Genomic DNA, 27,033 nt, shown 5'->3' with positions numbered 1-27,033 from the left:
TATTAATAGTTCATAATATTTAGTCTGCTAAAAAGGTTGTCATTTTATATGAAAAAGAATTCTCCCCAAAGTGAAGCATCTTTACTTAGTCTTTAATCCAAAGGACAACAGATATCAATATGTACCCAGTATACGAAAAATGAACACATTCCATTCACAAATATACATTAATTATGCATTACAGCAAATGCACAAGCGGATGGGGTTTTGTTTAAGGTTGGTAGGTTGGTTCATTCATTCATTCATTCATTCATTTAAAAGGCAGAGTGACAGAGAGACAGGAAGAGAGATTTCCCACCTGATGGTTCACTCCTCAAATGCCTGCAATACTCAGGTTTGTCCCAGCCAGGACAAAACCAAGAGCCAGGAATTCCATCCAGGTCTCCCACATAGGTGGCAGGGGCCCAAGTAGTTGGGCCATCATCCACTGTCCTCCCAGGCTCATTACTGGAAAGCTGAATTGGAAGCAGAACAGCTGGGAGTAGAACCAGCTGATATGGGATACCAAAGTCAAACTGGCAGTTTAATTGGCTGCACCACAATGCTGGCCTCGGCGGGTAGATTTTTAAAGTCTGCCTGCCTGTATTCATTCATATCCCATCTTCATTAATTAGCAGTAAAACCATGAGGAAATTTATTTAGCCTTTGTGTGCCTTTCCTCATCTCTATAATAGAGTTGAAAAGAGATCCTATCTCATATTTAGGCAACACTTAATCTTTCTCATACTAGAGATACGTATAGCAAAATCCATAAAGATTATGTGGTTTAGGGGTGAGCATTTGACCTGGGGGTAAAAACACCACTTCAGATACCTACTTTAGAGTTCCCAGTTAAACACTCAGCTCCAATTCCTGATCCCAGTTTCCTGCAAATGCAGATCTTGAGAGGCAATGGTAATGACTCAGGTACTACATTTCCTGCCATCCATATGGGAGACCTGGATTGGGTTCTAGTTCCAGTCTTCTCCCTGGCCTGATCAGCCTCCAGCACTGCGAGCTTCTGAGGAGTGTGCCAATGAATGAAAGCACTTATTTGTGCTCATTCACTCACCTGCTCTCCCCTCACCTTCCTTCTTTCCTCCTCTCAAATAAATTTTAAAAATTAGAAGGAAAAGAGGATTATGTGGTTTAACACGTTTTTTTTTTTAAAAAGGCAAGTTAGGAAATCCAATTAATCAAAAAATATGAATAGCAAATAAGGAACAGAGACACAAGACTAAGGCCTGTAAGAAATAGTTCATCCACTCTACCTTCCCCCTAGTTTCCTGGAAAGCTGAAAATTAACATTTCTCAGACTTTCTTTCACATCTCTCTGTATTTTCAGTGCAAAGGAAACACAACCAAACACACCATTCACAAGGACAATAAGAAATATGCAACTGAAAAAATACAAAGCCTGTGGAGTTTGGTCCCAAGAGTCAAGATTAAGATCCCACACTCTAGGATCTATCTTCCAGTATACAAGAAACAGGGGAGAACTAGATAGTAAGGCGTATCTACAACACGAGGAAATAATCACACAAATTAAGAATGTGAGACATTACACGGTGCACTTACTCCTCATGTAGGATCTCTGTCCTTAATGCGCTGTACATTGAGGCTTAATGCTATAATGAGTACTCAAACAGTATATTTCACTTTGTGTTTCTATGGGGGTGCAAACGGTTGAAATCTTTACTTAATGTATACTAAACTGATCTTCTGTAAAAAAAAAAAAAAAAAAAAAAGAAAGAAAGAAAGAAAGAAAGAAAGAAAGAAATTATCAATTCCCAACTTGACTCTCACTGGGATTAAACACGACAATAGGTCTGATCTGATTTCATCATCATTTAAAAAAAAATCATCTATTATTTTTCACTTTATGTTTCTGTGTGGGAGCAAACTGTTGAAATTTTTACTTAATGTATACTAAGCTGATCTTCTGTATATTAAGATAATCGAAAATGAATCTTGATGTGAATGGAAGGGGAGAGGAAGTGGGAAAGGGGAGGGTTGTGGGTGGGAGGGACGGTATGGGGGGGAAGCCATTGTAATCCATAAGTCGTACTTTGGAAATTTATATTCATTAAATAAAAGATTAAAAAAAAAAGAATGTGAGACATTCTACAAATAAACTGTAGAAAATGGACACTTGGTCTTTTTATAAAGGTGGAGAATTATTCTAGATTAAAATCAATGAAGAGGCGGGCCGGCGCTGCAGCTCACTAGGCTAATCCTCTGCCTGCAGCAACAGCACCCCAGGTTCTAGTCCCAGTTGGGGCACCGGATTCTGTCCCGGTTGCTCCTCTTCCAGTCCAGCTCTCTGCTGTGGCCCGGGAGTGCAGTGGAGGATGGCCCAGGTCCTTAGGCCCTGCACCTGCATGGGAGACAAGGAAGCACCTGGCTCTTGGCTTCGGATCGGTGCAGTGCGTTGGCCGCAGCGCGCTGCCCATAGCGGCCTCTTGGGGGGTGAACCAATGGAAAAAGGAAGACCTTTCTCTGTCTCTCTCTCACTGTCTAACTCTGCCTGTAAAAAAAAAAAAAAAAAAAAAAAAAAAAATCAATGAAGAGGCAACAACTAAAAACATTATGTGGGGGCTGGTGCTGTACCACAGATTACTCTTCCACCTGCGGCGCCAGCATCCCACATGGGCACTGGCTCTAGTCCTGGCTGTTCCTCTTCTGGTCCAGCTCTCTGCTATAGTCTGGGAAAGCAGAAGATGGCCCAAATCCTTGGGTCCCTGCACCCGCGAGGGAGACCCAGAGGAGGCTTCTGGCTCCTGGCTTCAGATCAGCCCAGCTCTGGCTGTTGCAGCCATTTGGGGAGTGAACCAGTAGATGGAAGACCTCTCTCTCTGTTTCTCCCTGTCACTGTCTGTAACTCTGTCAAATAAATAAATTAGAAAATCTTTGAAAAAAAAAAAATCTGAGCCTTCACTGAATCCTGGTTCAAAAAGAAAAAACTGTCTTTAACAGTTTTGGAACAAATGGGAAATTTTGAATATGGATTAGGAGCTAAGATTATATTTTAGAATTATTATTTTAGGTATATTAATGATATTGAGATTATGGGAAATGTTCTTACGCTTAGCACAATAATAATGAAGTACTTGGGAATAAAGTATATCATTTGCAACTTAGTTTCAAATTATTCAGCAAAAAATACAGATAAAGCAAATATGAAAAATGTTTAAAAACAGTATCTAAATGAAATGTATATTAGTGTTCCAACTTTTAAATTTGTCATAATAAAAATCTGGGGGAAAGAACTTTACAAACCTTTCAAACATTAAATGAGTACATAAGAAAAGGAAAAAGATTCAATTTCTAACTCTTAATCCACCTCAAGATGGCATTATTGTACAACTTCAAATATGGAGGAGGAGCCTATCAGATTTCAACCAGATTTTGATGTTGTAGGAGAATTATATGTAAACTGGAATTCCTTGAAGTATGAATGAAAAGACAGCTGAGAAGGAACAACACTTATCACAGATATCAACCAGATACCGTGTAAAAACTTTTCCCTACTCCTACACAGTAATAGCAACGGTTTACAGAGAACACTGATATTATGAAAACATTCACAGTCAATTCAGAATTCCCCTTGAGATCACCTATTACAGGAAGGTAATTGTTGAGGTCCCTTTTTTCTTAATTTTTTAATCTTTCCAGACTACTACTCTAATCTACAGAAAACATCTTACCAGAGTGGTTAAACACAGATATATTAATCATTTCTCATCCCATATGGGTGCTGGTTCGAGTCCTGGCTGCTCCACTTCTGATCCAGATCTCTGCTATGGCCTGGGAAAGCAGTAGAAGATGGCCCAAGTGCTTGGGCCCCTGAATTTGAGTGGGAGACCTGGAAGAAACTCCTGGCTCTGGCTTCAGATCGGCCCAGCTCCAGCCATTGCAACCATTTGGGAAGTGAACCAGCAGATTGAAGATCTCTCTCTCTTCCTCTGCCTCTCTTTAACTCTACCTTTCAAATAAATAAATCTTAAAAAAAAAAAAAAAAAAAAAAAAAGCTGATACCTTTCTTTATATCTTTATAAAATCTAAACCTGTCTGCCTTCAAACATGCTTCTACCATACTATGGTCTCCTAACTGATCTCTCTGCTTCCAGTCTAAACCATTCTGCAAACTGCTTCCAGATCAATCTTCTAGAAAGTTTTCATCCTGTCATATTCATCTCAAGCTTCATAAGCTCAAACTCAATACTTCTCACAATCTAATAACTATTTTATTTTTTACCTTTATTTCCTATTACCCTTAAATAATTTCAATGGCATACATTCTAGTCTAATTGTTCCTCTAATTGATCATGCAATCCAGGCTTCCCTGTTAAGCTGTGTCCTACCTTGGAATATTTATATCATCCTTTTACATATGTAACTCTTCTTCTCTCATCAATAGTCATTAGAAGCCTAATTTCCAGATTATAGAGGGGCTTCAAAAAGTTTGAAGAAAAACGTGCATTTTCCATGAACTTTTTGAAGTCCCTAATATATTCTAAGAAAACAAACACACCCACATACCATATTGGAGAATCAGATTTCTGACCCCAGCGTCCTGTTAATACATCATGTGCTGGGAGGCAGCACATGATAGCTCAAGTAATTGGGACAGTTGAATTGGGTTCCTGGCTCCTGGTTTCAGCAAATGCCTAGCCTCAGCAGGAGAGGACATTTAGCGAGTGAACCAGAGGAGGGCAGTGCTCTCTTTCTCTCTGGCTCTCAAATGATAATAAATTTATTTTGGTGCAAAAAAAATTTCAAGCCATTGCATACAAGGGGTCTAAAAAAGTTTCTGAAAACACATATTATGAAAAAACTATGCATGAATTCAAATTTTTGCATCAAAATAAAGTTATATTTTAATTCTATTTTCCACAAGCTTTTTAAAGTACCCACTGGGGCCAGTGCTCTGGAGCAACAGGCTAAGCCTCCACCTGAGGTGCTGGCATCCCATATGGGCATCAATTCCTGTCCCAGCTGCTCCTCTTCCCATCCAAGTCTCTGCTTACAGCCTGAGAAAGCACTGGAAAATAGCCCCAGCACTTGGGCCCCTGTACCCAGAAGCAACTCCTAGCTCCTGGCTTCAGACCAACCCAGCTCCAGCCATTACAGCCAACTGGGGAGTGAACCAGCAGACAGAAGACTTTCCATTCAGTCTCTCCTCTCTTTGTATATAACTCTACCTCTCAAATAAATAAATAAATAAAAATGTTTTTAAATAAAAATAAAAATATCCTCATAAAAACACATTTGAGGAGCTGGCACTGTGGTGTAGCAGGTAAAGCCGCCGTCTGCAGTGCCAGCAACCCATATGGGCTCCAGTTCGAGTCCTGGCTGCTTCACTTCCGACCAATCCAGCTATCTGCTATGGTCTGGGAAAGCAGTAGAAGATGGGCCAAGTCCTTGGGCCCCCGCACCCACATGGGAAGACCCAGAGGAAGCTCCTGGCTCCTGGCTTTGGATTACAGCTCCAGCTATTGCAGCCAATTGGGGAGTGAACCAGCGGATGGAAGATCTCTCTCTCTGCCTCTCCTCTAACTCTTTCAAATAAATAAATATTTTTTTAAAAACACATACATTTTAAAATATGAATAAAAACAATCCCAGCACTACATTTAAAGAGTTAAACAGCTGAAACAACCAATTCCTATTAAGAAGGAACTGCTTAAGAAGGTATTTAGCACAAACAGTGTAGTATATTGCCATTAAAAACAGGATTACAAATCTCACACTGCTCAGGATGGCTACTATGAAAAAAACAAACCAACAAACAAGTTTTGGACAGGGTATGGAGAAATTGGAATCCTCTGCACTATTGGTAGGAATGTAAAATGGTACAGCCTCTATGGAAAAAGTTACAGCAATTCCTTAGAAAATTGAAATTAAAATTAGAAACCAACAACCTTTCTTCTTAATATATATCCAAAAGAATTGAAAGTAGGATCCCAAGGGGATATTTGTATGCTCATGTTCATGGCAGCATTATTTGGTTTTAAATTCAACTTATTTTAAAGCAGTTGTGAAAAAAAAACATACCTCACAAGTACACACGTGGAACCAAATGGAAAAAATACATCTCTACATCACTGATTACGGTTTCTAAGGCCACTGTCTGGAAATGTAAGTTTGGGAAGTTTCATTTCTGAATTTTTTTAAGGAGTTATTCTGTTTGAATAGTAGAGTGACAGAGAGCACAATAAAGAGATCTTCCATCTGCTGCTTCACTCCACAAAGGGTCAAAACACTCAGGGCAGGACCACACTGAAGCCAGAAGCTTAGAACTCCATATGGGTCTCCCACTTGGGTAGCAGGGGTCCAAGCACTTGGGCCAACATCTGCTACTTTCCCAGGCACATCAGCAGGAAGGTGGATGGGAAATGGAGTAGCTGGGACTCAAACCCTCATATGGGATGCGATCTCATGCCAGCACCACAGGCAGCATCATAACCTACTGTGCCACAACCTGGTCCCAGACACCTCTTTAAAGTACTTTATGTTCTGCTATTGAAAAGCTTGATCTAAGAGAAGGAGATCCTCTGCACTTTGTGGTTTACTTGTGCTTCCAGTACTATCATCTTTCATCTAAAGTTTTTAATTAGACATTTTGTGAGAGCTATTTTAGTTAACACTCACATAAACTTTATTACAAGGAACTGTAATACATGTAAATTCTATGAAAAGAATTGTTATACATGTAAACTCTACTAGAAGAACTGGGGCTGGCATGGCATAGCAGGTAAGGCCGCCACCTGTGACATCAGCATCCCATACAGATGCCGGTTCAAGTCCCAGCTGTTCCACTTCAGATCCATCTCCCTGCTAGTGTGCCTGGGAAAGCAGAGGAAGATGGCCCAAACACGTGGGCCCCTGTACCAACGTGGGAGATAGGGAAGAAGCTCCTGACTCCTGGCTTCGGCCTGGCCCAACCCCTGCTGCTGCAGCCATTTGGGGAGCAAACCAACAGATCTAAGATCTCTCTCTCTCTCTCTCTCTCTCTCTGTCTCTCTCTGTAATTCTTTAAAATAAAGAAACGAATCTAGGCCGGCGCCATGGCTCACTTGGCTAATCCTCTGTTTGTGGCGCCGGCATCCCGGGGTTCTAGTCCCGGTCAGGGCGCCGGATTCTGTCCAGTTGCTCCTCTTCCAATCCATCTCTTTGCTGTGGCCCGGGAAGGCAGTGGAGGATGGCCCAAGTGCTTGGGCCCTGCACCCACATGGGAGACTAGGAGGAAGCACCGGGTTCCTGGCTTCAGAACAGAACAGTGCGCTGGCTGTAGCGGCCATTTGGGGGGGGAGGGTGAACCAACGGAAGGAAGACCTTTCTCTCTGTCTCTCACTGTCTAACTCTGCCTATGCAAAAAAAAAAAAAAAGAGAGAGAGAGAGAGAGAGAAAGAGATGAGCTGACCACTAACCCCTCTGTGCTTGCTGACTTACATAAAATGCAGCCATCTGACATGGACAAAGTAACTGACTAAAGTTCCTGCTATCAACACTTGTTCAAATATTTATACAGGTTAATTTCTTTTTTTCTTAAAAATGTATTTATTTGAAAGGCAGAATTACAGAATCTGAGGGGGTTCTACAGAAAGAAAAAGATCTTTCATCCACTGGTTGACTCCTCAAATGGCCATAATACCTAGGGCTGGGATAGGCTTTCTCTCTGTCTCTCCCTCGCTCTGTCTATAAACTCTGTCAAAAAAAGATTTTAAAAAAATTTAAAAAAGACTTTATTTATTTGAGAGGGATAGACACAGACACACACACACACAGAGACACAGAGAGAGACAGAGAGAGAGACAGACAGAGAGAGAGACGGAGAGAGATGTCTTCCATCTGCTAGTTCACTCCCCAAATGGCCGCAACAGCCGGAGCTGGGCTGATCTGAAGCCAGGAACCAGGAGCTGCTTCTGGGTCTCCCACCCAGGTGCAGGGATCCAAGGACCTGGGCCATCCTCCACTGCTTTTCTAGGCACATTAGCAGGTAGATAGATCAGAAGTGGAGCAGCCAACTCGAACGAGCACCCATGTGGGGTGCCAGCGCTGCAGGCTGGAGCTTTAACCCACTGTGCTACAGTGCCGGCACCTAAAGAAAATCTTAAAAAAAAAAAAAAAAAAAGACATTGATGTTGAATACATCTCTCTGGGAGAGTATTAGTGAGAGAGGAAGGCTATAGACAAAACCTAAAAAAAACTCCAAGACTTCTAAAGAAAAAGATTAAAGACAGATATAAAGAGAAGTTAGTGATAAAGGCAAGAAGGAAAATCCAAGAATGTGAGAGAGAAAGAGCAAGAGAGAAGTATCAGCCCAGAGTGGGCAAATAAAATATTACGGGCAAACAACAACAAAAACTCCTTCTTTGGCAATCAGGAAGTCACTAGTCCTATCAGAATACAAGGTCCACTCCAACAGAGGAAGTAGAATTCTGACTACAGAGGTTGGGGTAGAATAGAAAGTAATGAAACTAGAAAACAACTTTTGGCTACTATTTCAAGAGATACAATTAAGGTATTACAAAATAGAATACACAGCACAATCCCATTTTGATATAAAAACTTTTTATAGCTTATACAAGGGTACTTCAAAAAAGTGAATAGCAAAGTGGAACTAAAGTTATTTTGATGCAAATAACTGAAATACTGCAGGTTTTTCATAATTTGCATTTTCGATGAACTTTTTGAAGCCACTGAATAGAAAATATATGTAAAAGTAAACAACAAAATGTTAACAGTGGTTGTATCTCTGCCAAGTGGGATAAAAGGTCTTTCCTGACCCCTGTCTTGAAGGACATCTTCCTCACCTAACACACATTTACAAACCAATCATTCTCTACCATAAGTTTTCATAAGTTTGTGGTCTTTCGCACTACTTTCTTTCATTATAAGTGATTATTTATTTACCTGTTTGTTTTCTGTCTCCCCTATTTGGTAAACTTATATCACCTTCCTATACCACAGCCAGTACAGTTTAAGCATTCAATAAACTACATGAATGTTCACTGAATCAGTGAACAAATGAATTAACACTGTAGACAAGGAGGTAAGGACATAAAAGCCATAACACTGTCTCATTTAAGTTTATGTATATACAGAACAATATAAAATAGACATTGTGGCACAGCAGGTTAAGTCACACCCCATATCAGAGTACAGATGAAAGTCACAGTTACTCCACTTTCAGTGGAGCTTCCTGCTAAGGCATTCTGGGAGGTAGTAGATGAAGGCTGCTTAGACCCCTGCCACCCAGGTGAGAATCCTAGATAAGAGTTTCAGGCTCCTAGCTTTGGTATGGCCCAGCCCTAACTGTTACAGGCATTTTGGGGCATGAATCAGCAAATGGAATTTCTCTCTCTCTCTCTCCCTCTCCCTATATCTCTCTCTATGCCTTTCAAGCAGATGAAAATATTTATAATATATACATATACAAAATTCTAAGTCTAAGATGTATTTTCTTGTTTGTATAAATAACATTGCAAGACTTTCTAACATTTGATTCCAGATCTCTTTCTTGTAGCACAATATATGAGCTGGAAGAGTATTGGCCATACACAGCATGCAGATCTGTCATTTACTGCCTCACTTCTATGACCTTTGACAACTTTCTTACCTTCCTACCTCTCAGTTTCCTCATTTTTAAAATGGAACAGCAACAGCATCTTCCTCTCAGGGATGTTGTAAGATTTAAAAGAAATATCTTATGTAAGCTCATGGCACAATACTTGGCAAAGAGCAGGCACTCATTAAACAACTGCAGCTAATATCATTATAAACTTCTTACTTTTAAAATAAACAGTAAGCAGTTACATTTGGACTGTGCCATACAAAGTTTTAAGATAAATTTAAACTTTAAGATCCTGAGCCTCTTCTTCTGGTGTTCTTTTCTTTGCTTGAGCACTTGAAATCCTAGGGGGTAGAAAGGAAAGGGGGGGATAAGAGATAGCAAACCAATATGGCCAGATATAATTTACTCTCAGAAAAGAAGCCAAAGCATAGACAGCGGTCCTCACTGCCATGCCAGTAAAAGGGAAAAAGAGGGGTGAAAGAATATCAGAAACTGATGGTAAAGTTAGAAAACATAGTGGCCTAGAACAGAAGAAACTTTGATGACAAAAACTGGGAGAGAAGAAGGATGGGGGAGGGGCTGGAAATAATGCTTTAAAAGACAACTGAATACAAGTCAAAGCTGAATCCATAGGAATGGAATGGATGAAATTAAAATACCAAGTTCTGGGTTGGACAAGACTTTGAAAGATTATCTGTCTCATCTCTCTACCTAATACATGAATCTTTCTTTAAGGAGTCTTTCTGCCTTCACTTGAAAAATCTCAGTAATGGAGAATTAACTACTTCAAAAGCAGATCATTATTGTTAAACAACTATAATTGCTCTAAGGAAAAGTTCTTTCTTACAGAACAAAATTCTGTTTCCCTGAATTTTCCACCACTGCCCCCCAAGTTAAATTATACAGCAATGATAAAGTGTTTAATTGTAGTCACAGGAAAGGTATCACAAAGGTAGGAAGTGCAATAAAGAGCCAATGAAAGCTCTGAAGGAGTGAGGCAAACGTCACAATTTAAAAGGAAAGAGAGAAAGCAATCAGAAATACTATCCTTACACAGACCAAAGTACAGATGTGAGGGAGAAAATTGTGAATAGTAGCATCAACTTGTGACACATAGATCAAGTAGGTTACAAACTTCAAAAAGGATACTGTATTACAACAGTTTTAAGACAATGTTTGGGACAGAGCCAAACTACAGAGGGTAAAAAGTAATAAAGGTAATAAAATCAACATCTCTTTGGTGGGTAAAGTAAAAAGAGTAAGAGTAAGAATTTTGTGGGTTCCAAGAGACAAGTGTAATTGTAAACAAACAGCAAGAAATCAACTAAAGGGTAAGATTGAAGAGAAACAAGAAAACACAATGGAAAAAGAAGATGGCCAGTGTTAAGACACAGGAACCAGGTGGGATGCGCTGGGGGAGGGAAGGCAGACAAAGGAAGTATCATGGCCAAGGACTGAGGCACCTTAGACCCCACTTGGAGAAACAACTCCATCAAGCAACAGTGAGAAACTGAGCAAAGTGACCTAGAAAAGTTGCCTCATATCCTACTCCTGGGCCTAATGCCCTTACCAATGTGGGGGTGAGGGAGAGGATGGGAGGAAAAGATCAGCTAAGACTCAGGTAAACCTGGATTGCCTCATTTCTACCACTGTTTCTGAAGTCCTAGAGCCAATGCAGTGAAAATATGTTAATAATGAAATGAAGGATGGCAAGGAATTAAACAATGGAAGAACTACATGAATATGTATTTGACTAAACATGATATATAGTTCATACTAGTTTACTTTGATTCAGATTATTTTGCTGCTCTTCAAAACAACCAAGTAAGAAACAAATCTGAATCAATCAGTGAATGAATCAATGAGCTACATTCTATGGATGATGAAACAAGTTCAAGAGTAACTTGGTTTCACAACATTTAGCTAGCAAATTGTGAAACGGGATTTAAATTAAGATTTCCTGATTCTAAATCCTGTATCTCTGTCCTTGTATCACACTGCCTCACCAATTAAAAAAAAAATTAAAATCCAATTATTGATGGCAACTAATTACTCACTCTGATAACTGATTATTACTTTGGTCTATTTCCTATTAAATGGTAGGAATAATTAACATCTAATTGAAATAGCACTCTTATAAGATTAGGACTACCAGAAAACTACCCCTCACAACAAAACATAATATACATATTCATCAGTGCAATTTATCTTTATTAGCAAAGGGATAATCATTCAGCTACAATGTGGGATATACATTCTACTATAGGCTATCATTTTACCATTTTCAACAAGAAATATGTTCTGAATTCCAAATAATTAACTTATAAAGGAAACTTTATAACATATCTACGTATAAATCAAGAAGATGTAGATAATGCGGAAATTATTTTTTACATGTAGCTGGGAAAAGGTAGCTTTTTTTATACAATTTTGGACTTCGTAAAACAGAAAAAAAAATACTCATTGCTATTTTTTAAAGCAAACAAAAAACTGCAAGCCTGATTCCCCCCAAATTTATTAGTATTAGTAGATATAAGAAAATAAACTAAGCAAGCATTTTGTAATGTCCTACCAAAGGGCAGTTTGATAGAAACCAGATTACTTTTTACCGTAGTAAATGCTCTGCCCATCAACTTTCTCCATAATTTTTCTAATTTCTCTTTAGTTTTATTCTTCAGCTGACTTCTTGCTGTTGGCCTGCAAAATACCTGAAATATCTCATATTTTGAAGTGTTTTGTACATTTTTGTAATTTTAAATGGCAATTTCTGGAAAATTGTACAGTTAAGCCTCTTTCATACATATGAGACACAAAGAGCAACATGTTTCTATAGGATTTAAGATTTGTCATTTAACAAAATCTAATTTTATCACAATTTTTAAAATACTCAAAATTGCTTTTGTTTTGTTTTTAGATTTATTTGACATGTAGAATCACAGACAGTGATAAAGAGAGAGACAGAAAGGTCTTCCTTCCGTTGGTTCACTCCCCAGATGGCCGCAATGGATAGAACTGCTCTGGATAGAGCTGGCTCCGCAGCCAGGAGCCAGGAGCTTCTTCCTGGTCTCCCATGTGGGTGCAGGGGCCCAAGCACTTGGGCCATTCTCCACTACTTTCCCAGACCACAGCAGAGAGCTGGACTGGAAGAGGAGCAACCAGGACTAGAACCGGTGCCCATATGGGATGCTGGCGCAGCAGGCAGAGGATTAACCTAGTGCACCATGGCACCGGCCCAAATACTCAAAATTTTTTAAAAATTTATATTACACACATTGTTGGTCATAACAATCTTAATAATGAAGAGAAAACTTAACATGAAAATCTGGACTTCCAAGAAATATTAACAAATTGATGGTGTCATAATAAGTGTTTATGTATCTATCTTAAGCATGAAAACAACATGGAAAAACCTAAAGGAACCCAGAAAATAAGAACACAGTTGTAGAGGCCGGTGCTGTGGCATAGCAGGTAAAGCCAGCACAGCAGGTTCGGCTATTCCACTTTCAATTCCATTTCCTGCTACTGGCCTGGGAAAACAGGAGGATAGCCTAAGTGCATGAGCCCCTATATCCACATGGGAGATCAGGAGGAAGCTCCTGGCTCTGGGCTTTGAACTGGTCCAGTTCCAGCTGCTGCAACCATTTGGGGAGTGAACCAGCAGATGGAGGATCTCCCTGGGACTCTGTCTCTATCTCTGTCTCTCTAACTTTGCCTTTCAAATAATAAATAAATCTTAGAGCAAAAAAAGTTGTAGTAATCTAATTTGCTTTTTTTTTGCATCCTCATTTGATAGTTGAGACCCTGTGCCTAAAAAGAAATTCTGAAGGCGGCGCTATGGCATACCAGGTAAAGCAGCTACCTGCAGCACCAGCATCCCATATGGGTGCCAGTTCAAGATCTGCCTGCTCCACTTCCAATCCAAGTCCCTGCTAATGTGCTGAGAAAGCAGTGGAAGATGGCCCAAGTGTTTGGGCTCCTGAACCCACATGGGAGACCCAGAAGAAGCTCCTAACTCCTGGTTTCAGATCAGCCGAGCTCTGGCCATTTTTGGCCATTTGAGGAATGAATCAGCAAATGGAAGATCTCTCTCTCTCTTTGTAACTCTGGCTTTCAAGTAAAATAAATAAATCTTTAAAAAAAAAAGAAAAAACTCTGAAATCATGTGTTTCCTGAAGCTGTTTGTTTATTTTTTAAGATTTATTTATTTATTTGAAAGACTTACTCAGAGAGAGGAGAGGCAGAGAGAGAGAGGGAGGGAGGGAGGAAGGGAGGTATTCCATCCACTGGTTCACTCCCCAATTGGCCACAACGGCAGGAGCTGTGCCAATCTGAAGCCAGGAGCCAGGAGCTTCTTCTGGGTCTCCCAGGCGGGTGCAGGGGCCCAAGGACTTGGGCCATCCTCCACTGTTTTCTCAGGCCATAGCAGAGAGCTGGATAGGAAGTAGAGCAGCTGGGATTTGAACTGGCACCCATAGGGGATGCTGGCATTAGCCCTCTGCGCCACAGCGCCGGCACCTGTGTATTTACTTTTGATTTAGTCATGGTGAAGAAAATAACAAAGTGAGCTAGAAGGATAAAAATTATAACTATTTCCAATATTAGATTTAGATATTTAAATGCCTTATAAAAATATCTCACATATCTTTATCAGAAATATTATCAGAAATATATAATTTTTAAATCTACTTATTATTCAAAATAAAAGCAATGTCTGTTTTCAGCACTCAGAGATTTTTAGCATTTTAGAAATCACTGAAATTAATTAAGGATCACAGGTCTGGATCTGAATGGTAACACTGTAGTGAGATAAAAATCTGTAAAATATGCATGTAAAAAAAGTCAGTGGGGGCTGGCACTGTGGTGGATTAAGCCACAGCCTGCAGTGTGCCCTCTCCTTCTCCCTTTTTCCCATCCCCCTCCATCTCCCCCTCTCCTTTCCCCTTCCCCCTCCCTTTCCCTCTCTCCCTAACTCTGCCTTTCAAATAAATAAATAAATCTTAACAAAACAAAAAGTCAATGAAAATCAAAAATAGCATGGATGCTTTATTTACTTCTCTGAGCCACTAACATGACTTATTACAAGTGAAATTTTTGTCAGTGATAGTAAACCAAATTAGAACACTGGTAATTCTGTTTTTGGCATCCTGACCAAATATTAGCAAGTAAAACCTCAAATCACTCATTCAAAGTTATTGGAGAATAAATGTTTTAAATATGTATATTATTAGATATTTACTGAAATCCCTACAAAGAGGGGTAGGGGTTTAGCACAGTGCTAAGATGCTGCTTGGGAGTTCTGGGTCTGCTCTGGATTGCAGCTTCCTGCTGGTGTGCACTCCAAGAGGCTACAGGCCATGTCCCAAAGAGTTCAGTCCCTGCCACCCGGGTGGGAGACCTAGACTGAGTTCCTAGCTCTTGGCTTCAGCCTGGCCTAGCAGGCATTTCGGGAGTGAATCAGCAGATGGGGAGCATTCCCCTTCTGTCTCTCCCTTTCAGAGAAAGAAGTAATTTTTAAATCCTACAAAAATACAAATTTATAACAAAATCTGGATAATCTACTCTACTTTGAAAACAACTGTTAAAAGAAACCATGTATTATTAACACATTCCTAAGAAGAAACAAAAATGACACTTGGATTTATCTACTGTTTTGGGTAATCCCCACCTTGCATCTTTCGAGAATACAAATAATATGGTGTGGGGCCGGTGCTCTGGCATAGCAGGTAAAGCCGCCACCTGAAGTGCCAGCATCCCATATGGGTGCCGGTTCAAGACCCGGCTCCTCCACTTCTGATCCAGCTCTTGGTTATAGCCCGGGAAAACAGTGGAGGATGGCCCAAAGCCTTGGGCCCCTGTACCCACATGGGAGACCTGGAAGAAGCTCCTGGCTCTTGGGTTGGGATCAGCACAGCTCCAGCAGTTGTGGCCACTTGGAGAGTAAACCAATGAATGAAAGACCTCCCTCTCTCTCTCTGCATCTCCTTCTCTCTATGTAACTCTGACTTTCAAATAAATAAATAAATCTTTTAAAACAAACAAACAAAAAAAGATACCAGACCTGCTGGCACCTTGATCTTGGACTAGGCAACAGAACAGTGAGAAAATCAATATCTTATGGGATGGTTGCGGGTGGGAGGGTGGCTATGGGGGGGGGGAGCCACTATAATCCAAAAGTTGTACTTTGGAAATTTATATTTATTAAATAAAAGTTAAAAAAAAAAAAGAAAAAAAATCTGACAAAAAAAGAAAATCAATATCTTAAAAAATAATAATATGGTATAACTTAATTTACCTTTGTTAATAAAATTGATTTTATATCTAAGTCTCTAAAGGGCATGGTTTTTAAATAATCTAAACAAGTAACTCAATAAATATTATGAATAAAAATGATACTTTCAAGGAATTTTCATCTAAAGAAAAATAAAGCAAAATAGCTAGAAACTCATCTGCATTAGCTCAGTAAATGGTTCAAATGAAAATACAACTACTAAATGTTAACTTAAAGAACAAGCAAATAACTCTATGGTTCACTATTACTTTAGCCCCAAATCAACAATATAGTCATCTTTTATTTAACCACTGTTTGGCATTAGCCCTATATCACTACCCACTGTTAGGGTCCTAGTTGGCCCAGTTCTGCTCTATTGGCTCCTCTATTTAACCTGAATCCTGTGGTCAACTACCTCAACAGTCTACATCTTCAGTTCTCTCCTCCTTCTTTCATCTTCAATACAATCTGTCTTGTCTTTATTCCTGGCTGCAGAATTATGCCAGAGAAAACTACAAAGCAGGCAGATTACAAATTTATGAGGTTCAGTTTCATATGAGACGCTGAAGTTGCTCAGCAATTCTTTCACTTATCTTCAGTCATCTTTCTTTTCCATTCCACATAGTATATTTAACACTTTCAACACTCTCTTCAGCCTCTTCCATTAACCCCGTGCTTAAAACGACACTGCTTCCGGGGCTGGCCTGAAGTGCCGGCATCCCATCATGGGCGCTGGTTCAAGATCCGGCTGCTCCACTTCCAACCCGTGTGGGAGACCTGGAAGATGCTCCGGCTCCTGGCTTCAGATAGGTGGCCAATTGGGGAGCCAACCATTGGATGGAAGACTCCCCCCTCCCCCTACCTCTCTCTCTCTCTGCCTCTCCTCTCTGTGTAACTCTTTCAAATAAATACAAAGGGGCCAGTGCTGTGGCGCAGGGGGTTAACGCCTTGGCCTGAAGCACTGGCATCCCATATGGGTGCCAGTTCAAAATCCAGCTGCTCCACTTCCAATCCAGCTCTCTGCTAAGGCCTGAGAAAGCAGTGGAAGATGGCCCAAGTCCTTGGACCCCTGCACCCGCGTGGAAGACCCAGAAGAAGCTCCTGGCTCCAGATAGGTGCAGCTCCAGCCATTGAGGCCAATTGGGGAGTGAACCAGCGGATGGAAGACCTCTCTCTCTCTCTCTCTCTCTCTCTGCTTCTCCTTTCTCTGTGTGACTCTGACTTTCAAATAAATAAATAAATCTTTAAAAATAAATAAATAAGTGGGAAACCTTTTTTCTGCCAATAGCCATTTGGATATCTATAACATCATTCACAGGCCATATAAAACCACCAACTTAAAAATTTGCCTGCTTCAGACCCACTGAATTTCGAGTACTGCCTGTGGTTGCCTTCACAGGGTCAGACCAAATTATTTGTGGGCCTTATACAGCCCACAGGCTGGATATTCTCTACCCCTGAAACAACAAAATAAAAAAAATTCTCAGATATGGCTTTTCCATCCATATTCAAAGGTACATAATTCTCACCTATATACAACTCCTAACTTTCTGAGGTACAGTATAGGTGTCCACTCTTTGCTCCAGAGTTAACCCCCAAATCTTCTGATCTAAACTCTTCACACTTCATCTGAGACCTTGTTCTATTAATTATTTTCTTTCCTGTCCTCAATGTGTTCCCCAACCCATCAAAAAAAAAAAAAAAAAAAAAAGTTCAAGTACCAAATTAAGCTACTTTCTCTCATCAAGCTACTTCCTGCCTTCCCTTCACGGCAAACCTCTATTCTCTCTTTGGTCCATTTCATTAGCAATCTTTTATCTTCACCATTCACTCAGATCTGGAAAAGGTTAGAAACAACCTGATTTCTAAATTCAGTGGCTTATATTCAGTCTTCATCTAACCTGACTCCACTGCCTCAAAACTCAGTGCAAGAGCACTGGAGTTGTGGTGTAGCAGGTAAAGCTGTCACCTGCGTTGACTACATCCCATATGGGTGCTAGTCTGTCCCAGCTATTCTACTTCCAATCCAGCTCCTTAATAATGGCCTGGGAAAAGCAGCAGAAGATGGCCCAAGTCTGGGCTCCTGCCACCCCCATCGGAGACCCAGCAGAAGCTCCTGGCTTCTGGTTTCAGCCTGGCCCAGTCCCAGCCATTGTGGTCATTTGGGAAGTGAACCTGCAAGTAGAAGATTTTCTCTCTCCCCTGCCCCCCACCCCACCCCAATACACACCCTGTGCAACTCTTCCAAATAAATATGATGAAAATTACAAAACATTAAAGAAATAGAAGACACAAAAAAAGGAAAAATCTTCCATATTTATGGATTGGAAAAATTAGTATCATCAAAATGTCCATACTACCAAAGGCAATTTACAGATTCAATGCAATTCCAACCAAAATATCAATGACATTCTTCTCAGATCTAGAAAAAAAAAAATGCTAAAATTTGAATGGAAACACATGAGACCTCAAATAGCTAAAGCAATCCTAAACAACAAAAAGCCAGAGGCATCACAAGACTTCAAGACATATTACAGGACAGTTATAATCAAAACAGCCTGGTGGAGACATATAGACCAATGGAACAGAATAGAAACCTGAAAAACTAATCCAAACATCTACAACCAACTAATCTGACAAACGAGCTGAAATCAATCCCTGGAAAAAAGGACAGTCTCTTCAACAACTGGTGCTGGGAAAATTGGATCTGTAGATGCCGAACTATGAAACAAGATCTCTATCTTACACATTATACAAAAATCAACTCAAAATGGATCAAGGATCTAAATCCTATGACCTATTTACTCTATAGAAAAAAACATAAAATTTGCCATACTTTTACCATAATATTCATCCACAAACACCCACTCTCTTAAGTCCGTATTAGTCAAAAAGTCAACTGTTTAAAACATAAAATTCTCCAAACCTATAACCTTGTTTTCCATGAAAACTTATCCCATTTTCTAAAATTCCATTTAAGGTCATTGTATTTAAAAAAAATCTAATCTCACCACATAATTTATTCTGAATATTGTATCTAATGATTCTACATTCATGCTAATCCAGAAAAATCTTAATAGTTGGAGTTTTACTTACATCACCATTACTTTCATATGATTGTGCAGGAAAGTTGACCAGTTAAAAAATAAGAGATTACACTCTTTCCCAGTTCATTCCATGTATATTAATTAACTATTTTTTAAATATTCATTTATTTATTATTTCAAAGGCAGAGTTCAGAGATGCAGGGGCAGAGAGAGAGAGAGAGAGAGAGAGGTCTTCCATCCGCTGGTTCACTCCCCAAATGGCCACAACAGCTGGAGCTGGGCAGATCTGAAACCAGGAGCTTCTCCTAGGTCTCCCATGCAGATGCAGGGGTCCAAGGACTTGGGCCAACTTCTACTGCATTCCCAGGCCATAGCAGAGCTGGATTGGAAGTGGAGCAACTGGGACTTGAACTGGCGCCCATGTGGCATGTCCACCATGCCACAGTGCCAGCCCCAATTAATCAACTTTAAATACCACAGTTTGTAGCCAACGCTGTGGTACAGTGGGTTAAAGCCCTGGCCTATGGTGCCAGCATCCCATGTGAGCGTCGGTTCTAGTCCCGGTTGCTCCTCTTCCGATACAGCTCTTTGCTATGGCCTGGGAAAGCAGCAGTAGAAGATGGTCCAAGTCCTCGGGCCCCTGCACCCATGTGGGAGACCCAGAGGAAGCTCCTAGCTTCGGATCGGATCAACTCAGGTCACTGCAGCCATTTGGGGAGTGAACCAATTGGGTGGAAGACCTTTCTCTCTGTCTCTCCCTCTCGCTGTCTGTAACTCTGAAAGTTGGAGTTACACAGAGAGAGAAGGAGAGGCAGAAAGAGAGAGGCAGAAAGAGAGAGAGAGAGAGAGAGAGAGAGGGAGGTCTTTCTTATAGGATTCCAGCACTGCAGGAGGCGGCTTTACCTGCTATGCCACAGCACAGGCCCCATTAAAATCTTTAAAAAAATATATACTACAGTTCAAATCTGGACAACAAGAAATACAGAAAAACCTAACTGTGCCTTTGCATAAAAAAATGTTTTTTTCGGGCCAGCTGGCTGTGTGGCACAGTAGGCTAAGCCTCCACTTGTGGCGCCAATAAATATCCCAGCTGCTCCTATTCCAATCCAGCTCTCTGCTTATGGCCTGGGAAAGCACTAGAAGATGGCCTAAGTACTTGGTTCGCTGCACCCGTGTGGGAAACCCTGAAGAAGCTCCTGGCTTTGGAGCCACTCAACTCCAGCTTTTGCAGCCATTTGGGGAGTGAACCAGCAGATGAAAGACTCTCTCTCTCTCCCTCCCTCCCTCCCTCTGTAACTCTACCTCTCAAATAAAAAATAATAATAAAAAAACTTCTCTAAAAGAAAATGTTTTCTCCACATGGTGGCAGTCAAGAATACTAGCTCAGGCCCTTACCAGAATCATGCAAACCCCAGGTTTAGAAAACCACTATTGACATTTTGAAGTCAGATAATTTTTGTTAGAGGGGACAGGAGAGTGTCTTGTGTGAAATAGGATACTTAGCACATCCTGACTAGATGCTAATAGCATTCTTCCTTCAGTTGTGACAAAGATGTCTCCAGATACCACCAAATGTCCCTTGGAGCACAAAACTGCTCTTAAAGAGTCACTGTTTCAGATGTTAGGGCTCTGAATCTTTGAAAAACAAAGCCAACAACTAGCTCTGTTAGTTTATATATATATATATATATTTTTTTTTTTTTTTTTGACAGGCAGAGTGGACAGTGAGAGAGAGAGAGACAGAGAGAAAGGTCTTCCTTTGCTGTTGGTTCACCCTCCAATGGCCTCCGCGGCCAGCGCACCGCTCTGATCCGATGTACTTGGGCCATCCTCCACTGCACTCCTTGGCCACAGCAGAGAGCTGGCCTGGAAGAGGGGCAACCGGGACAGAATCCGGCGCCCCAACCGGGACTAGAACCTGGTGTGCCAGCGCCACAAGGCAGAGGATTAGCCTAGTGAGCCACAGCGCCGGCCCGTTAATATTTTTTAAAAGTCAAAAATTTGGATTTTGGGGGCCAGTGCTGTGGCATAGTGGGTAAGGCCGCCGCCCGCAGTGCTGGCATCCCATATAGGTGCCAGTTCGAGACCCAGCTGCTCCACTTCCGATCCAGCTCTCTGCTATGACCTGGGAAAGCAGAAGATGGCCCAAGCCCTTAGGCCCCTGCACCTGCATGGGAGACCCGGAGGAAGTTCCTGGCTTCAGATCAGCGCAGCTCCAGCCATTGCGGCCAACTGGGGAGTGAACCAGAGGATGGAAGACTCTCTCGCTGCCTCTTCTTCTCTCTGTGTATAACTCTTTCAAGTAAATAACTGAATCCTTACAAAGAAAATTGATTTTTAAAAATAAGATGTTTACAGTACAAGAAGAGGGCCAGTGCTGGGGCATAGTGGGTAAAGTCACTGCCTGCAGTGCTGGCACTCCATATGGGCGCCAGTTGGGAGTCCCAGCTGCTCCACTTCTGATCCAGCTCTCTGCTATGGCCCGAGAAAGCAGTGGAAGATGGTCCAGGTCCTTGGGCCCCTGCATCCACGTGGGAGACCCAGAAGAAGCTCCTGGCTTCGGATTGGCCCTGCTGCGGCCATTGCTACAGCCATCTGGGGAGTGAACCAGTGGATGGAAGACCTCTATCTTTGCCTCTGCCTCTCTGTAACTCTGACTTTCAAATAAATACAAATTTTTTTTAAAAAAAATAGTACTAGAAGATACCTAAATGATAAATTTGCTATACATCTTTAGGTAAAAGCCTTTTTAGAGGATTTTCTTACACAGATATTATCTATGTGGATACACTGTTCATCTGCTTTACTCAAAGTTGGGGGAATGTCCAGTTCTTTCCCAATTTTGCTAACAAAATGTCAAATGCACAGGTACATACATACATATGCATACATATGAAAATCTAAACAATTTTTTTGAATTTTTATTTATTTTCATTTATTTGAAAGGCAGAGACAGAGACAGGAACAGACATATATCTCCCAGCTAATTTGTTCATTCCCCAGAAATGCCAACCAACAGCCGGAGCTGGGCCAAGCTGAAGCCAGGAAACTAGAACTCAATGCAGGTCATTCATGTAGGTGGCAGTAACCTAAATACTTGAGCCACGTATGCACTACAGGAAGCTGATTCCTATCTTATCTTGTCACTCTAATATGGGATGCTGCAGGTGTCTGAAACAATTTTTTTTTAAGTCCATCTGGTTTTTTTTTTAAAGCTATTTATTTATTTATTTATTTGAAAGGCATAGTAGAGAAAAAGGGAAAGAGACAAGAGAGAGAGTGAATGAGATCTTCCATCCACTAATTCTTCACCAAATGCTCACAATAGCCAGGGTTCAGTCAAGCTAAAGTTAGGGGTCAGGAACTACACATGGGTCTCCCACTTAAGTGGCAAGGACTCAGTACTTAGGCTATCAGCTGCTGCCTCCCAGGTACATTAGGAGGAAGCTGGGGCAGGACTCAATCCCAGGTTTTGTGTTATAGGATCTGGGTGTCTCTTGCTATGCCACAACACCTGCCTCATGTCCCAAACACTTGGAACTTCCAACCCCATTTCTTGCTTTACAAGATCATACTGTTGTTTTTAAGCCATGCATCATAGAGATTCGGGCTTCTACTATTCAACTTTCCTCATGTGGTTCCTGCCAACTATTTGTGAGGAAGGCAGGACGAAAGTTGATGACCTTTATGGCTTTTTCCAACCCTGATGCTGTGATGTTCAATGGCAAAAATATTCCTCCAACTTTTACCTACTCATCCCCAAATGACCAAAATACTTCTTAAAGTCACTGAAGCCATTCATGATAACTTCTTCCTTTCTCCAAACTTTCTATTTACACTGAGTATAAACAAAGAAGGGTTACAAAATCACTTTCAATACTGGTGATCTGTTATTTATTCCCTGACCCAAATAAAAGATTTTAAACATGTAAATTGATTTTTAAAGAAAACTTATCAAGAAACTATGAGCCCATAGCACTTATATTGAAATGTTGAGACAGAAGGCGAATTAGCGACCACCTAGAGTGGAGATAGGATAGGAAGAATAGAGAGTAATTGCTAATGGGAACAAGTGTGTTTCTTTCAGGGGTTGGGGATGATGAGAATGTTTTAAAACTACATTACCATAATGGTTGCCTAACTAAGTTTTGCATAACTAAAAATCATTTAACTGTATACTTCAAATGAGTATGTTAATCATATCTCAAGAAAGCTGTTTCTGAAAAAGCTAAGAAGAGGTAGGCAGGCTTTTGGCCTACAGGTTGGGCTACCAGCTGACACCTACACCTCATATCTGTACCTCTGGGTTTGAATTCCAGCTCTCCATCCCAGCCTCCTGCTAACCCATACCCTGAGAGACAGCAGGTCATAGCTGTAGAAGCTGGGTCCCTGCCACCCACATAGGTGACCTGGACTGAGTCCCCAGCTCCCAGTTTCAGCCTTGCCTAGGATCTACAATGTGCAGGTATTTGGAAAATTTAATTGGCAGATGGGGCACTTGTGCCCTCTGTCTCTCATTGCCTCGCAAATAAAAATTGGTTTAGAAAGCTAAAAACAGGAAAAAGGAATTTTAATCAACTTTTGTTGATAGGAAAAGAAATGTGATTAAGAACAAAGTCTGTAAAATTTGCCATTTCATGAGTTATGTAAGATTTGGTTTTAACTCTGACATAAAAACTTTATTATCTTATCCAGAAATAAATTTTAACTTTGCCAGAAAACATAGACACATGCAAATTTAATCATCTTTTCCTAGTAAACTTTGGATAATTTTACCAAACAAAACCATTAAATTATTTTTCATTTAAGAGTAATCCTAGGGGCAGGCGCTGTGGTGCAGCAGGTTAAAGCCCTGGCCTGCGGCACCAGCATCCCATATGGACAATGGTTCTAGTACCGGCTGTTCCTCTACCAATCCAGCTCTATGCTGTGGCCTGGGAGAGCAACGGAAGATAGCCCAAGCACTTGGGCCCCTGCACCCCTGTGGGAGACCAGGAAGAAGCTCCTGGCTTCAGATCAGCTCAGCTCCGGCTTTTGAGGCCATTTGGGGAGTGAACCAGCGGATGGAAGACCTTTCTCTTTGTCTCTCCCTCTCCCTCTCACTGTCTGTAACTCTACCTCTCAAATAAGTAAATTAAAAATAAATTAATAAAAGTGATTCTAGGGGCCGATGCTATAGCGTAGCATAGCAGGTTAAACCTCCACCTGCAAGGCCAGCATCTCTTCTTCCAATCCAACTCGCTGCTAATGCACCTGGGAATGCAGCAGAAGATGTCCCAAGTGCTTGGGCTCTGGGCTACTTGGGAGAGCCAGAAGCTCCAGGCTCCTGGCTTTGGCCTGGTCCAACCCCGGCCCATCGTGGCCATTTGGTGAGTGAACCGGCAGATGGAAGCTACCTCTCTCTCTCCTCCTCTTCCTCTCTCTGTAACTCTGCCTTTCAAATAAACTAAAAATAAATCTTTTTAAAAAAGTGATCTTAAGACTGTAATAACTCATATTTATAGTCTAATAATTCAGAAGGTACCAGTACATAATTTAAAGGTACTCAGATCAATAAAATTGTAAACATCTAATCCCCCAAACCATACCATATCAATTACACTTATTAATCATTTTTACCCAAACATTTCAAAAGCAATGATGAATACCAATACCCATTTCTAGGAAATCAAAGTGTGCTACAAATAAACAAACAAATCCCATCATTCCATCTGTTTCATCATAGCTGCTTAGAAATCCTGTAGACTTGCAAGGTACTTTTCCAATTAGAGCTCCCCATCAGACTTCCAAAAGTTCATCAAGATCAGCAGCTTATGCTACCAGAGTAACACATTTCTCAGTACACTACAAGTAATTTATCATGGTATCACTTGGTTGTAAGCATTTACTATTAAAGCTGCCTTGAGTTTGACAAATTAGAAATAGAGCCAATTAGAAAAGAAACTCTAAACAATTCAACTCTTCGAATGTAAGCACCTCAACAAAGACCAAAACCTGAAACTAGTTAAACAGATTTTTTTAAGAAACCAATGCTTGCAACCTCTTTAGTCCAAAATACCATCCTGAACTCAGCACATGGACAGAGCAAGTGGCTACTAATAAGAAGCAAAAGTTCCCAAGTCAACAACGGGAGGGCAGAGGTGGTCTGCCTTTATATCTATGCAGAGGTGGGAGGCGCAGAACGGAGGAAAATTAAATACTGAACAAATTATTACGAGCTGAATTGCCAAACTGCAAAACAACGAGTTATTCTTTGGGTTAGCCTTCCCTCGATAGGAAAAAAAAAAAGGCATTTTTAAAAATTATTCTAGTAGGATCCAAACGGGGCTAAGGGCCCAGCTGAAAAAGAAAAGGGAAAGTTTGGGGGCAGCGTCTAAAGTGGAGATAGGAGGGGGTGGAAGTTCCAGAGCCCGGAGCCCAGAGAGGGGCGACAGGGGCGAGCGGCGTTTGTGGTCGCCGGGAGGGACTGGGCGCACAGCTGCCGGCCCCAAGCCTGGAAGGAGAGCGAAAAAGGAGAGGTGGCGGAAAGGAGAATGGAAGCTTCAGTTGTGACCGAAACTGCCCCCTTGGAGCCGGAGAGGAGACCGAGGGGGTGGGGTCGGCCTCCCTCCCTCTCTCTGCCTCTCTCTGCAGTAGGTCAGGCTGAGGGTGGGCCGCGAAGCCCGGGAGCAGAGAGCGCGCTGGCCCGACACCTACCTGCGGGTCCCGGGCAGCCGCCCCAGAGCGAGGCCTAGTGCATCGCCGCCGCCTCCAGCCCTCCACGTCGCGCCGAGGCTGCTGCTCCGCGGCTGCCGGGCGCCCGGAGCCCGGCCGGGCCCGAGCCCGAGCCCGGCTTCCTGCCCTGCGCCCGCTGGCCGGTCGGCCCGGGAAGCACAGGGCCGCCCTCTCGAGCCCAGCTCCGCTCGGAGGTGAGAGGAGGCAGCGGCGACTCCCTCACGTCTCTCCCGGGTGTCCTGTCAGCCAGCAGTTTCCCCCGGGTCCGCAGCGCCGCCTCCGCCGCTGCTGCCACCGCCTCTCCCACATTCCCGGCCTCCAGGGGAGCCGCCGCCGCGCTGCGAACACAGCCCCTAGCGCTTCTGCTCCCTGCTCCACTGCCTCGCCTTTGCCCCGCCGGCCAGGCCCTGGTCGGCCCGCTCGGCTCCGGGCAGATAGCGCCGGAGGCTGCCGCGAGGCCGCTGCAGCCCCCAGCCCACAATCCACCGCGCGGCTCCGCCGGGGCGGGAGGGCCGCGGCCCGGGCCGGAGGAAGCGCCCGGCGCCTGAGGAGCCTGGCCTCTACGCGGATCGCGTGTGCCTCGTCTGATAGACCCGCTCGCGAGGACAAATTCGCGCCGAACTCCCCCCCCCCACGACCCTCCCCACCACCACCCAGATGCCGCCTTCCGCTTTCCCCGAGACTGGAACGGGATCCCTGAGCGTGGCCCGCGCCCACCCCCAGACCAGCCGAATCCAAACGTTCCCAAACCTCCCAGGATCTATTCATGCAGACACTACCACGAATTCCAAGTCTCCTTTCACTCCCCTCAAGTAAATGTTGCTCAGTTTCCCAGATAATTGCCTTTTCAAAGGTTAAAGGCCAGCCTCTCCCCTCCCCCCAACAACCCAGTGGACTCTAAAAAATTGCATTGCCTCTCCTGGAGGCCGCTCCATCACCCAGTCCTCCTCCAACTCTCCCAAATTCCAGGTCGGCCGGCCAGCCAGCCAGCCAGGCACCTAGCATGCTTCCCTGGTACAGAAGTCAGGTATTCCTGCTGTTTGAGATGCTTGAAGTATGCGTGTGTTTCTTATTAATACTTCTTAATCCTGATTATTTGTGTATACTTTTTAAAAATTATTTATTTTGAAAGACACAGAGAGTCAGGGATCTCTCAGTTGCTGCCTCACCCCCCACATGCCCTGGATAGCCTGGGCTTCGCCAGGCCAAAGCCTGAAGCCAGTAACTCCACCCCGGTCTCCCACCGGGGCCGCAGGTACTAAAGTATTGGAGCCATCACCTGCTGTCTCCAAGGGTGCACATTAGCGGAAGCTGGAATCAGGAACAGAGCCAGGACTGGAACCCAGTTTTCCAGTGTGGGATAGTGCATTTAGCCCCTCTAATTCAGAGTCTTACCAGTATTCTAGTTCAGCTTGGTGTCAGAGCACTTAAACTAATAAACAAAA

At 42.3% G+C, this 27,033-nt stretch overlaps 1 protein-coding gene across 7 annotated transcripts in view; it reads right to left on the bottom strand.

Moving 5' to 3' along the window:
* Positions 1-26,072, bottom strand: part of VPS54 (VPS54 subunit of GARP complex) — a 127,284-nt gene extending 101,212 nt beyond the window's left edge. For 5 of the 7 annotated variants that reach the window (XR_007916240.3, XM_008254347.4, XM_051838114.2 and 2 more), the window contains exon 1: positions 25,571-26,072. The gene's annotated coding sequence lies outside the window, so the exon portion shown is untranslated. Of the gene's footprint in view, positions 1-1,557; positions 4,009-25,570 lie in introns of those variants that run through there. The other 2 variants (XM_051838093.2, XM_070069047.2) reach the window with 2 other exon arrangements.
* Positions 26,073-27,033: the final 961 nt, after the last annotated feature.

This window comes from Oryctolagus cuniculus, chromosome 2 (assembly GCF_051225735.1).
Source record: "Oryctolagus cuniculus isolate XC-2025 breed Fujian yellow rabbit chromosome 2, ASM5122573v1, whole genome shotgun sequence".
In the NCBI taxonomy this organism is placed as follows: Eukaryota; Metazoa; Chordata; class Mammalia; order Lagomorpha; family Leporidae; genus Oryctolagus; species Oryctolagus cuniculus.
The sequence above is the reverse complement of the archived record's forward strand: the minus strand, read 5'-3'. Positions and strand labels throughout refer to the sequence as shown.